This window comes from Gymnodraco acuticeps, unplaced genomic scaffold (genome assembly GCF_902827175.1).
Source record: "Gymnodraco acuticeps unplaced genomic scaffold, fGymAcu1.1, whole genome shotgun sequence".
NCBI lineage: Eukaryota > Metazoa > Chordata > Actinopteri > Perciformes > Bathydraconidae > Gymnodraco > Gymnodraco acuticeps.
In genome coordinates, this window is record NW_022989942.1 from 65,604 (window position 1) to 80,163 (window position 14,560).

Sequence of the window (14,560 nt, forward strand, 5' to 3'; positions counted from 1 at the left end):
GAACTAACATGGGATACATTGTATTAAATAAAAGGCATTGAACAACAGAACCATAGATGCCACTTGACAGCGGGGCTGTTCTGTTTTACCCCTTAATGACTTTTTTTTTGGAAGTTCAAGTTTGTTCCTGTTCCAACAGTGTTCAAATATTTTCTGCATGATTTTCGAGTACTTATAAAGTTGAATTAAATTGTACTTATTCTTAACTTTCACATGCATTGTGTTCACAGAAACCTTGCTCAGATCTTGTGCCCTGGGCCTTGGGCAAGTCTTGAGAGGCTTCTCAATACTCAAATTTCCCCTCCTTGACTGCTCGACTCCTCGGTCCTCCGGTAGTGACCCAGAAATTAATTTCAGCGCGCCATTTTGAAGGACGTCTCATTTCTCTAAATGCACACCGAGGACCGAGCATCGAGCGTCGAGGAGGCTCTATAGAGGAGCTATAACCGAGGATACACTGATGGTTCCTCCACGGCTCCTCCACGGATGCATTTCCGGGAACGGTGGAGGCGTGACGCACGGCCGGACTTATCTCAGCCAATGACAGCTATGCATGCATCCCCTGGATATTATTTTAGAAACTGCTTTCATCGCGTCGCGATGTTTCCAGTGAGAACAGCTGTAAGGTCCGTGCAGAAAGCAGAGCAGTGTGTATAATATATATCACTCAGTATAACAGGCATACTCTCTTTATTTGCTTTATTTTAGTAGATATCTACAAACAAAGAGTCGATATTTTTCTAAGACCATTGCTTCACATAATAAAATACACAACGGCTTATGCTTTAGGAGCTGTAGGTGTGTGTGGTACAGTGTGTAGGTGTGTGTGGTACAGTGTGTAGGTGTGTGTTGTACAGTGTGTGTGTGTTGTACAGTGCGTAAATGCGGCGGACAGACGGGTCTCAGTTGGTTTGGTGTCCTCTGCTTACTTTTAATAGGCCTACTTGTAAATAAAAATGTTGGCCCGTAATTTCAATTCCCCATTTCAGCGACCAGAGAGAGGGGGGGATATATCCAGTCTCTGATTGTGTTACGTTATTATGAGAGTGCTCTCATACTTTAAATTGTATATATTTATATAAATACATTTGTGTGTGTGTCTGTAGCATGTTATTGTCTCATTATACCGCACTCTCAATGAATTCAAAGTAAATATGTGGGGGAACAATGTTCAGCTGATCTAACAGAGATACAGCGCTATGACCAAGCGGCAAACTCTGGGGAACAGCCGGGAAGCCAATACGGAAGTGCCACACACTGCAGTTCATACATGGATGGGCCGCTAGGGACTGGCTGCAGAAAGGAGCAATTTCCATAGACCCCCATGTTAAAATGCCCAACTTTACAGCAGAAAAAAACATGTTTCTACCCATGGATGCAATACATATTATTATCGATATAGTTAGATTCCACCTTCATGATTATGAATCTGTGAGTGAATTGTATTCTAACACGACCCTTTTATTTATATTAGGTCTTAACGTTTTTGCATAAATTAGGGCGTGGTCACGTTGATGGACACGTACATGCCTCACTGTCAGCTAACAGCAACTTGTCCACTCTGCTAGGCTACAACCATAGAGGCTACAACGTAGTCATAGTACTGTACTTGACCCTTTAGCTTTAGCCGTGTTCGTGGTGATTGTGCCTTTTAGGGAATATTGTTACAAATACCAGACAATTAAAATGTCGTGCTGTGCGCTTGAATGTACTAACAGAACTTCCAAGAAGTCTAAAATGATAATATTATACATGTTAACCCCGTTCGCAGGTGTTTGTGTGCTTGGTAGCTTAGCTTGTTACTTATTAGCCAGCTAAGGACGTAACCCTTTATGCATACGTATACATTTTAGTTTATGATTCAGCCTTGGGTAAGACTTTAGGCTTGTTTGAGACAAGCAAGACCTGCGCAGACCTGCGCAGTTGCGATCAACGTCTTGCTAGTGCGTTGCATGATGGTTAGTCATTTTGTCCGACTTGCTCTGGAGGCCCGCCCACATGAGACTTTGTAATTTCGCGGGACAAAGACGCCCGCAGCCTTGAGAGCGAGGCGAGGCGAGTTGGCGCAGTTGCTCTCCACGGGCTGCGGAAGCGAAATGCTTGATGGGAAACGGCTCGCTGGTATCTCGAGCTGAGCGCTCATTGGTGGTTTTTACCACGTGCTGGTGATGAAACTCTCCAATTGGCTGGCAAAATGTTGTTGTTGTTTTGTGTCAGTTTTACGTCGCCACTTCCATTCACATTTTTCATCATTGTTCCACAATATTTATCATCATGAAATGAATATCTATATATTTTATACTATACTTGCACTGCTTACCGTTTTCATACTTTATATATCTTAGCATATTCATACACACTGTTCATACTGCTCTCAGGCTGCTGTGTATATCTAGTGTATTCATAGCCCTCACTGTTTATTCATCATTCAATTCATTCTATATGTTATTCTGTAGATTGTGTACATTACTTTTCACTTTACTGCTTGTTGCACCTGGTTAGAAGCTAAACTGCATTTCGTTGTCTCAGTACCTGTAATATGTGCAATAACAATAAAGTTGAATCTAATCTGGAGCAGGAACAAATGTATTTACTTAGTACATATCTGACATTAACGATTAAACACATGTGTGCATTCTTTATAGATGCAAACCGAGTCAAGCCGACTCCGGAGGTGGCGGTATGCACCTTAAAGTTGTTTGCAATCCGCCAAAAAACCGAGAGAAGAAGAAGAAGAAGACGAAGCCGACTCCGAGCATGGACTCCGAGCTGTCCGACTTCAGGCGAGCTTTTTGAGACCTCCCCCGGCTGCGATCGGCTATTCTCGTCTACTTTCGAGGCGAGCCGCAACGCGTCTCAAACAAGCCTTTTTATAGTCTATGGCTATGACGCCCATAATGCTAAACGGGAGCAAATGTTAATAGGTGACCCAATTAACCCAGTGGTGGCCGCCGGAGCTAACGGAGCCGCAGGGGGCTAGCTCCAGCCGGCGTCCCGGAGCTAGCCCACTGCGGCTCCGTTAGGTCCGGGCGGTGGAGTCCGTCTTTTCTCAACGTGTGAATGACAAGCATTAAGAATAACAAAATATAGCTAATTCTCTTGCAGATTGTCTCATTTGATTATGAATGTAACGTTTATATAGGGGAACTACACTGTTTGCAGTAACTTGGTATGCATGTATTTCATGTTAGCTTAGCTTCTTAGCCTGAGCTAGCTCTGTTTACTTCCAGTTCGGAGGCTGCAGGTCCCGCCTCGGCTCCGCCTCTTTGCCCTTATTTGGAGCAGGCGGGATTAGACTCTGACGCCACAGTCGAGCCGTTAGTGGCCGACTCCGCCTACTAAGGGCTTCACGGCAACTCTGCAGAATCCTATGGGTGACGTCACGGACACTACGTCCATTTATATATACAGTCTATGGCTATGACAAAACACTCGACAGCTGTTGCCACGTAATATAGAACGGACGTCTCTTTAAAATGACCGCTCAGAGGAGAGGAGTTCTCATTTCTTTAAACGTCTGCTGCTTCCCCTTCTCGGTCCTCCGCTCGCATCTCCTGTGGGCGGGTCTAAATCTCGAGAAGGGGAACCGAGGAGGGGAGTCGAGGAGGGGAAATTTGAGTATTGAGAAGCCTCTTTGGTGTGGATGATATTCTACTGAAGAGTATGATGCAATTGTCATTTTTGACACTTTTTACTTTTCACACTAGAGGGCCTACCAAGACAAGGGTTCTCGAACAACTGTGGGGTGTTTGTTTTGATGGTAAGATACTGGATATACAGTATACATATAGTAGTCCTATTTTTCTGTATTCAAATGTATAATGCTTTCAGCATGCTATGCACTCCATTATTGCTCATAGTTTGAGACATGCTGTGATTTATTTATATCCAAAACAACATTAACGGAGGAATATTATTTGTCAATGAACACCATAGAACAGAGGTGCCCAGTACGTCGGGGGCAATGCTGGTAGATCGCGAGTCATTCATAAAAAAAAAAATCCTGTTCCGTTAAAATAGACAAAACAGGTTTTGATCCCTCCTCCCTTGGCCTCCCTGCCGCGTCTATCGTTATTCCAACCCGGTTTAGATTTTGCCTCCGCATTACGCAAGAACGTAGCTCTACGCGATAGCGTCATAGCCTTCTTCTTCGGCTGTTATAGCAACCTGGCGTTACATCTCTATGGGCGGCAAATATGAATCTGACAAGCGAAATACCGTCCTTTTAAACGCCCATAATTATAATTATAATTATAATTATAATAATAAAATAGTGCTTCTTTGTCAATATGACTGACGACCACACTTATGCAGTGCTGAGGTAATGTTAATTCATCATTTAATATTAATTCCTGATGGATATAAGAGCGATACATTTGCAAACATCTGTATATATAGCCTATATAATGTTTCGTTTTTTTGTTTGTCATGTAACATATTAACGTTTTGACCTTCTGTTTAGGATGTAAAGGTATCTATTTAATATTTTTATTTAATGTCTATTTTGTTATATAATACAACATATAACATTTGACATTAATAACATATAAACGTTTGTAAAATATAAAAATGAAATGTTGGGACATTTATAAAAATGTATTCCTTTACATAAAAGTGCTTTCCAGAGGTGTAAGAAGTGATAAGATCTTGTACTGTACTTGAGTAAAGGTACAAGTACCAGAGTGTAGAAATACTCAATACTTTTATTATATTGTGTTGTTTATATATATATATATATATATATATACATATATATATATATGTATGTGTGTGTACAAATGAATTAATATAAAGTGTATGTGAGTGTGTGTATAAATGAATGAATACATCTGTGTGTATACATGTGTGAGTACATATAAGTGTGTGTTTATATGTTTATAAATGAATAAATGTGTGTATATATATATAAAACAGTATCATTAAATAATGCTGTGTGTGTATAAATGAATGAATACATCTGTGTATATTTATGAATAAATACATGTGTGAGTACATATAAGTGTGTGTGTGTATATGAATAAATGTATATATAAAATAGTATCATTAAATATATATATATATAAAATAGTATCATTAAATAATGCTGTCAAATAAATGAAGTGCACAGTAATAGTCAAGGTTATATTCAATATTCTGCTGATAAGATAAGATATTTAAAACGTATTTTGTTTGTCCTGAAAACGACATTTGAGAATACACACAGGCTATTTATAGATGATAAAACACCATACAATCTCAGGAATCTTCGATATGGCTTTGATTACAGGATCGTTTACTTTCAGTCAACAAACAAACAGGATCGTTTACTTTCAGTCAACAAATCCTTTGGAAAGACAAAAAACAACTATTCATCCTGCTTTACCGCGACCGCTATAACAGCCGAAGAATAACAGCTGAAGAAGAAGGCTATGACGCTATCGCGTAGAGCTACGTTCTTGCGTAATGCGGAAGCAAAATCTAAACTGGGTTGGAATAACGATAGACGCCTCTGCCACTTAATTCAGGAGTTTACTTGATTGACAGAAAAAGCGACCTATCGCTTTCCGATAGGTCGCGATACAAAATCAGTCAAGTGCCGGGAAAACTCAAATTAAGTTAAAGAGACAAACAAGAGACAAACAACAAAATGAGTGCGGGACCGAGCAAGAAGCTAAAGACACACCACTTCCACCCAGAATGGGAGGAAGAATATTGTTTTGTGATGTCACATTCAAAGGTTATTTGCCTTATTTGTAAAGCAAGCGTCGCTCTGCCAAAGAAAGGTAACGTGGAGAGCAGGGTTCGAGTTACGTGGGAGCCAATGGGAGCTGAGCTCCCATAAGGAGGTGCCTGAGCTCCCACGGACCCAATGAAATCAAACATCTGTGGGGGTCGCTAATATACATTACCAACAACCATTATTTTGATCACAAATAATGCATTTTTCAATGTAATGAGTATTATTTACGTTAACGAGGTAAATAGGCAAACAAAACAATGTTTTCCAAAATAACTACGCATCGTATTCTCTCTTGAATGACAATATGCCTGCACTTCACCTCTAAGGTGCGCAATAAAATATTGCGCAATCTATGCCTGTGAGGCTGTGAACGTGCTGCGCGCGCCCGAAGAATGAACCGTTATATCAACATACATTCAAATATATTTACAAGATACACACATACTACGAGTACCGTAGGCTAGCAGACGAGTACTATGCCGCCCAAAAAAAGGCCACTGCTGCCGACGGGGTCTACAAGCGAAGCCTGGCTAGTTTTGGTTTTCTCACAAAGAAACAAAAAACAGCTTTTGACAACCAAAATGCACCTACTAGCGTGACAGCTAGCACGAACCTTGCAGCTACGGAGGATGCTGTCTTTGCTAGCGGACCTGATGCTGTTGAATGTGGGACCACTTGCACACACGAAGAAAGTTCCGAAGCGGAGCGGCATGAGGAGGCAGGAGGTACTGCTACAGAAGGACTGCCACTTAACTGGGGACACAATCAGAGGAGATCCTGGAAAGAAAGAAACCCCTGGCTGTTTTCAAAGGAGGGTGGTCTTGGATGCCTCGTCTGTAAGGAAGCCAAGACTCTCTTACTTTCGGAGAAAAAATATGGAACGCATTTGGCGGATGCCTGGATCAATGGGACTGTGAGTAGCCCTGTGCAGAAGCAGTTGGGGAATTTGTTTTACATACACCGCGACTCTATTGCTCATAAACGAGCTGTTGAAATAGCGGAGCTCAAACTAAAACAAGTGCTTCCGAAGAAAGTTGCAGAACTCAGCTCCAGCCTGTTTAATGAGACAGCTAGTTCGTTCAGGGCAGCCTATACTGTCGCTAAAGAAAGAATGCCTTATACAAAATTCAATCCCATTATGCAACTTAATGAGATGAATGGTGCGACAGTCGGCCCTGCTCACAGATCCGATCATTCATGTGCCCAGATTGTGGAGCACATTGCACAAGAGATGAAAAAGAAATGTATTTCTAATATCAAATCACTTGATTCCCGTATTAGTCTAACGCTAGACGAAAGCACAATTCATGGACGCGCATACCTGATTATTTATGTCAGGTGCGATGTCACTGGGAATGGAGATATGGACAATGTGTATTTTGACATTGTTGAACTGGACCAGGGCACTGATGCAGAGTCGCTGTGTAGCGCACTGAAAAACAGCCTCCAGGCGGGGGGAATGGATGAAGAGTTTCTTTGTAAAAACCTAATTAGCATAGCCACAGACGGTGCTGCCGTGCTAACCGGGAGACAGACTGGACTCATAGCCAGGCTGAAAAAGGATTTCCCTCGTCTTCAGGCAGTTCATTGTCTAGCTCATCGTTTGGAATTAGCGGTGCATGATTCATTGAAGGCTGTGGCAGGCTGTAATCATTTAGAGTTTGTCCTCGCTAAACTCTATTCTCTTTACCACCAGTCCACGAAAAGCCCCAGGGAGTTAGAGGAAGCGGCTGCGGAACTGAACATGCAGATTCTGAAAATCGGACAAGTCTTTACAATTAGATGGGTTTCCAGCAGTTACAACACTGTCAAAGCTGTGCTGAAGGACTTCCCAGTGTTAGCACATCACTTTAAATCTGCTAGTGAAGATGGCTCACGTTCCGGGGCAGAGAAAGCCAAGTACACTGGTTTACTAAAGCATCTGACATCCACTGGATTCCTCACTAATTTAGCGACAATGAAAGACGTGTTATGTGAACTACAAAGTATCTCCCTGAAACTACAGAAACGCGACACGTCCCTGGTTGATGCAAGCCGCTACATACATCAGACGATCGAGGTGCTCTCTGCCATGAAGGACAACGATGGGAAAACTGAACTAAAAGTCAAAGCGGGCATAACAAGCGGCCAGTTCAAAGGGGTTGATATTAGAGAAACTCAACCTAAAGTAAAGAAGTCCCAATTTTACCAGTCAATCCTTGATAATCTCACCAGGCGTCTCCCCGATAGTGAGCTGGTAACTATGTTGAAGCAGGGCTCGACATTATAAATGGCCCGCTGGCCCGGAAGCACTATTTAGACACCCCGGGCCAGCATAACGTACTTTCCACTTGCCCGCTCGGGCCACTAAAAATATTGCTTTAAAAAAAATGTCCTGTGGTATTTTGACTAGCAATTTAGTTAAATTGTTTCGTTTATCAACGCTACAACATAGCGTTTCGTGAGTCGGTTGTCGTTGTTGGAGGAAAAGCAAACAGCTGTTTGCTGAGGAGCGCAGCGCGAGCAGGCTCCCGTGCGCTCCTTCACTACAGACTATCGCGCCACCTAACCACCTAACCATTCGTCAAAATGTTTTTAATACCAGCGGTAACCGGCCAAGCGCCGTGCAAAAAACAATCTTCAAATAAAAGAAAGTCACCGGAGGAGTTAAAGGAGAGTGACAGGGAGCATGAGAAGAAGAGGGAGAGAAAGTTTCAGCCAGCTTGATCAATGGAGTTGGCTTCTAGTGGTGCAGTGACGCAACCTAAAACCCTTTTATAATCTATCGATTAGATTTATGATTCGAAAATTATAAAAGTAGGGTAGACATGTGGAGATTATCCGGCTGAACAAAACGTGCATTTGGGTCATTCTACAGAAAAGGTGGAAGTGCTGTCACTTACTTTTGCAGACACCAAAATACATGACGTTGACCTAATACTCACATTCATTATATATGTTGAATAAATAGAGATTGTCTTTGCAATGGTACTAAATAAAAAATAAATAAAAAATGGTTTTATACGTAAATTGCAATTTATTTAAAATGCCAAGTTCAAGGAACTGCCTTGGAAGTGGAGCCTATAGTTTTAATTTAAAAGATTTTTTTTGCTACACAACACGCTTTTATTTTTGAAATAATGTACTGTCTCTGAAGTGCCTCCTGTAACAAGAGATCATTTGAGGCAGTGCAGTGGACAAAGACATAAGGAAAGTCAGATACTTCTTACTTTGTTTGTTAAAGGTGTCATTTTATCTTCAAATTGTACATGCGTCTTTCAAGTCTGTCATTAGTGTTACTCATTGCATAGCCCTAGGGGTGAACATTTGAATAGGAAAATGTATTGTATTGAAGAGTTAAACGATTTTGATATTGACTGAAGCCATATTTGGTCTGACACTGGGCAGCCATTTTGTTAAAATGGTAGTGTTTTCTCCAAATTGTCACTGGTGTTACTCTTCTTCCTGGTAACACGTAACACCAGTGACATTCCTATACAAATAAGCTTTGTATAAAGTATACAAAATATTTAAAAAATTAAAATACTTTAAGCTCTACTTGTTGTGGATTCATCAAGATAAGAGTTAGTTATTGATATTTAACAGGTTTTAGAAGGAATATATTTCAGCAGATTTGTATCACCCAGATTCCACCTTTTCTGTAGAATGACCCATTTATCAGGTTTGTTTTCCACAGACCTTATTTTCAGCTATTTTCCAAAACCCTGTGGAGAAATCCCATTGCTTTTTGTCGAGGGAACCAGCAGCTTACTTCCTGGTTTTAGGATGCGTCACTGGCTGCACCTCTCAATATGATGCCAATATAAACAAGGTCTTCTGTCGGCTCTGTACATCAATGCCGACCTATGCTGACACATAAGTGAAGAGTAGACAATATAAAGGTATTGGCGAAATGTCCCAGCAGTTTAGGATAATGAAGGTTCTAATCTAATCTATAGCCATTACATTTCTAACTCCTAATTACAGGAAGGCAGAAAGTGCATTATACAAATAATAATACTCATAATAATAGCAGAAATGTTTTAACAATGACCACAATATCTTTATTTTAATAAACCATATATGAACAATTGAGGAAAATGAGGAAGAACTGATGATTCAAATGTTGTAGTACAAGTAGTAATGTAGCATAAATTACTATTGCAACAATGTGTTAATTTTCTTCATTATTAGTCGATTTTTTTTTTGGTGGACGCATGCTCCGGGCCAGTGGTTACAATGGTGGGGCCAGTGATAATACAATTCCACCGGCCCGGAGGGCCAGTGGCATTGTACCCTTAATGTCTACCCCTGTTGAAGCCTCTGGATCAGCACTTCTGGCCAAAAGAGAGGACAGAGCTTGTTCTGTTTGGAGAAAGGGAGGTGGGGAAGTTTGCTAAACTTATCGGAGAGTCTGCAACGGAAGCTGTCAGTGAGTTCAGAGACTGGAAACTACAACAACAAGGCAAGGAACATCAGGGTAAAACCTTGAAAAGAATGATAGTGGCGAGCAACACTGTTCTTCCGACATCTGCAGAGTGCGAGAGGGGCTTTTCAGCATGCAATGACACCGACTGCAAGACCAGGAACCGGCTGCGAGCCAGAAGCCTCAACGCATTGTTGTTTGTGGACTTAAATGGGCCTCCTATCAACACTTTTGACCCTTTCCCATTCATCCAATCGTGGATAAATAAAGGACATCGGACTTCCACATCATGGGTTCCAGGACCGCGACCACAGCCTGCTGAAAACAGACCACTTTGGGCTATTTTATCTGCGTAAAGGTGCGTGTGTGTCTGTGTGTGCGTGTGTGTGTGTGTGTTTGTTGGACCACGTAAAGTGAAGTCAGTCTCTCTCTCTCGTTTTATCTGTGAGAGCTAATTTTTGTATTTTCTTTAATTTGTATAGCTCTTACGTTGTTATTGATTGTGTACGAGTTCATGTGTTTGAGCATGCGCAGTCTGTCCTGAAGTTGTGGAGAGAGAGTAAAACCTAATAAACGGAGGCGCTGTTTGTAGACACTAATTGTATACTCTCAAGGGTGTGCAATATATACCATCAGTTGGAGTCTGCACCTCCAAGGTGCGCAATACATTATTGCGCAATCTATGCAAGAACCTTTGTTTTCCAACATTCTACCTGTCAGGGCAGGTGCTGTCTGTTAGCTGTAACACTAAGTATCTGGGACACATCATCACAGATGAAATGGCTGATGATGATGATGACATGTATAGACAGCGGCGTGTCTTATATATGCAAGCCAACATGTTGGCTAGAAAACTCTCTTGGTGTTCAGATAAGGTTAAGGTGAACCTCTTTAGAGCTTATTGCACTCCTCTCTATACTGCCCCCTTGTGGGTCAAGTATAAGAAGGCAAGCCTCAAGAAGCTCCAGGTTGCATATAATGACTGTTTGCGTATACTGCTTAGAAAACCAAGGTGGTGCAGTGCAAGTGAAATGTTCTGTAACGCACGAGTCAACACGTTCCATGCTCTTTTGAGAAGTCGAATGTACAAATTCATCTGTCGATTGAATGTTTCTCATAACTCTGTCATTATGCTGCTGTCAAATCCGTGTTTCAGTGCTGTACGATACCAGTCACCTCTGTGGAAACATTGGTATAACTGCCTTTTTTAATTTATATTTGAGTGTTGTATGTTTTTGTAATAATGGACCAAGAGTCTCTTTAAATAAAAGATGATGATGATGATATGCCTGTGTGCGTGCGCGCCTGCACGTGCGCGCGTGCAGGCGCAGGCATGCGTTAGTTTTAAAGACCCCCATAGAGCTCAGTTTATAACTCGAACCCTGGTGGAGAGGCATTATCGGAGTGTTCACAAGGCATATGACAGCGACTTCCCTCCGAGTAGCGAGTTGAGAAAGAGAAAGGTCATGTATTATTATTGCTACACAAATATTATCTCGCAGTCTTAGTGTTGCCAACTCGTTTCTAACATGCGAAAAGACAAACAAATGTCGGTGTATTTTCGATCTTTCCAATCGAGACGAGATCTCTCTCCCCCGTCTGTGCGCGAGGGGGCGGGGCAGTTTACACACACGCGGCTGCTACAAGCAGCAACACACGGAGGAGATGGCGGAGAGAAGCGCTCCAAGGTGTGGTTAAATGTTACCCGTCTTGAGGTGGACAATGCTCCTTGCCAAGAGAGTTCAGCATGTGAGGGCGGTAACACGAGCAATGTGTCTAAACATTTAGCAAAAGTGCTCCACATTCAGACGGAGGAATGCACCGGGTTCGACTGTCTTTCTAGCAGCTCTGCAGCCCCATCCACGAGTAACGTTTCCACGTCAGGTGTTATGTATGCTAGCAGCAACACACGCAGTTAACGCAATGATTCAAACATGGGTTAATGATAGAGGTAACAGATGTACTCTTTATTTTGTTAAAGTTTCAGCTATTCTGTTCACAGTTCTGTCATCAGATTATTTAATACGATTTGTTAAAACATTGTTGTTTCTTTTGATGTGAAATATTATTTATTTTATTTAAATAAAAAGCAATGTTAGTTTTGTTCACAATTTGTTAATTTAATAATATATGTATTTTTGAATCAAGTATTCATCTTTATTGTCTTCATTGTTAGTTTCCACGTGCCTAAAACAACCTCAAGCTAAATCTAAAAGTTGATGGCTAAACAAGAGGGTTTGAGAAATTGTGCAAGGCATACAGTAATAGTCCGAATAGTCGATTAGTCGTTTCATTAATCGATAGATTAATCGATTATCAAATTAGTCGTTTGTTGCAGCCCTATTGTAGTTATCCCATGTATAAATACAACGTGTTATTCAGCAACCCTTGCAATTTGGGATTTTATTTTTGGTTGGTAGACCTCGGTGAGCTGGTCATTTCAAAAGTAGCTCACCAGCCCAAAAAGTGTGGGCACCCCTGCCATAGAATCACAACAACCTAACATAATATACTATTTCTTTATTTACAGTACGCATTTTACATTGTGGCAAGAGTCCAATTTGATTTCAATGAGGTATGTAGAAATAAGGGTTTCATATTTCAGTTTTTCATTGATATCACTTGTGGATACAAAACTTTTCAGGACATATGTTGTTGACCCATCTGGTTGTGTGCTTTTAATATTCCAAGACGAACATGCAGCAAATTAGGTGGTGCCTAGTTCTCCTCAAAAACGTTCCCATGCCGTATGTTTCTTTAATTTTACAATTTACATTTGCATTCTTGAAACTATTTGTTACACTGTAACCAGACTATATCATTTTTAATGAATGTTTTTAATGTTTGTCTTTCTTTCACCAAGGTCTGAACAAGAGAGGTCGCAAGACTGCAAGAGGCGACGGGAGGAAAAGGCAATGCAGGTTGAAGTTGTTGAATCACAAATGATAAAGTCTTGTACCAGTGTGAGTGTTAAACATTAAACCTCTCTTTGTCAAATATATTTCAGGATGAAGAGGTTGTGAGGTTCCACAAAAGAAACAGGCCATAATTTGATGGCCGCTGGTAATTGAGATGGGGTCATGAGTGACCGCTGCTGGGGGGGGAACTGTTACAATCAGCTGTATTAGGTTCACTAATGCCTCAAAATGTATTAGTTGTCACAATCTGTCTGTGTTTTATTTTGTCCTGTCTTGTCTGTTGATTCCTGTCTCTGTGTTCAATAAAATTGAAAGTCCTAAATTGAAAGTGTTTCTTAAGTAAAAGAGTATAAGTATTATCAGCTAAATGTACTCGAAGTATCAAAAGTAGAAGTACAGTATGCGGAATGGCTAAGTTCACAGTATTATATTACCATTGATATTATCCTGTCAATTCTATCAATTTGTCAATACAATGGCACTTTTTTAATATATTTTTTAAAATACTGGTAAGAAATACAGTACTATAAGATTTCATTTATATCACATGTTTTTTATCAGTAAAAAGCGAATAAATATGAAGGCCCTTTCTTGAAGTCATAAATGAAATAATTGATGCAATTAACATGCAAATAGACATTAAAATATGCTTTGAAGGCTGTCAATGTGTTTAATTTGAGTTTGACATTTGTAAATGCCGTTGCCATGGCGACATCACTCACCATCATCACAGACCTCAAGGTATCATTATATTACCGGTATCATTATATATATATATAGCCTATATATATATTAATAATATAAGATATAATATGTTAATACATATATAATATGTTACAAAGGTTGAGAAGGAGGGGCTCCCGCCCACAGATATAATATGAAAACTCATCTCTTTCGACTCCACTTCGAGCGATAGATTTATTAACAAAGCACTTATATACTAATAAAGGACTGGCTTATCTAAAGCCAGTTGAGTAGCACTTGAAATGTTTGGCTCTATGAAACCTGATGTACTTATATGATTCTGTTTTCTTCAAGGTTGTGTCTTCCTGGTCGAATGTACTTATTGTAAATCGCTTTGGATAAAAGCGTCAGCTAAATGCAATGTAATGTAATGTAATAATATGTTACTTTTGTAAGTAGCCGACACAACGCGGGAGTCGGGACGTCACGTGCCTGTAAGGTTGAGAAGGAGGGGCGTTGAGGCTCCGCCCACGTTGAGGTATTGCGCACTGCATTGAGGGGCTTCTCTGTAAAGCCGGTCCCGCATGCTGGCTCTTACGGAACCGACTAACTCCCATTTTTCGTGTACAGCTCTCAATACGCTCAGACTTGTAGTGATTTTTTACCTCTTTTAATACTTTTCGCCTTCTGAAAGAAAGAGGTGAAATGTGCTAACGTGACGGCCATCTTGGTGTTGGTGACGTGTGCGAGACCATAGTTCATTGAGCGTTTCACACAAATAAATGGTTTACTTCACAGTTACGACACATTTTTATTTTTTTGACTTGCAAAATT

At 40.7% G+C, this 14,560-nt stretch overlaps 1 long non-coding RNA gene across 1 annotated transcript; it reads left to right on the forward strand.

Annotated features, from left to right (window-relative positions):
* Positions 1-572: 572 nt before the first annotated feature.
* LOC117542481 lies at positions 573-13,364 on the forward strand. Its single transcript, XR_004568445.1, has 6 exons — positions 573-626; positions 3,710-3,760; positions 12,655-12,699; positions 12,816-12,871; positions 12,988-13,045; positions 13,132-13,364. It is a non-coding gene; the product is annotated as an uncharacterized LOC117542481 (long non-coding RNA).
* The last annotated feature ends 1,196 nt before the right edge of the window (positions 13,365-14,560 follow it).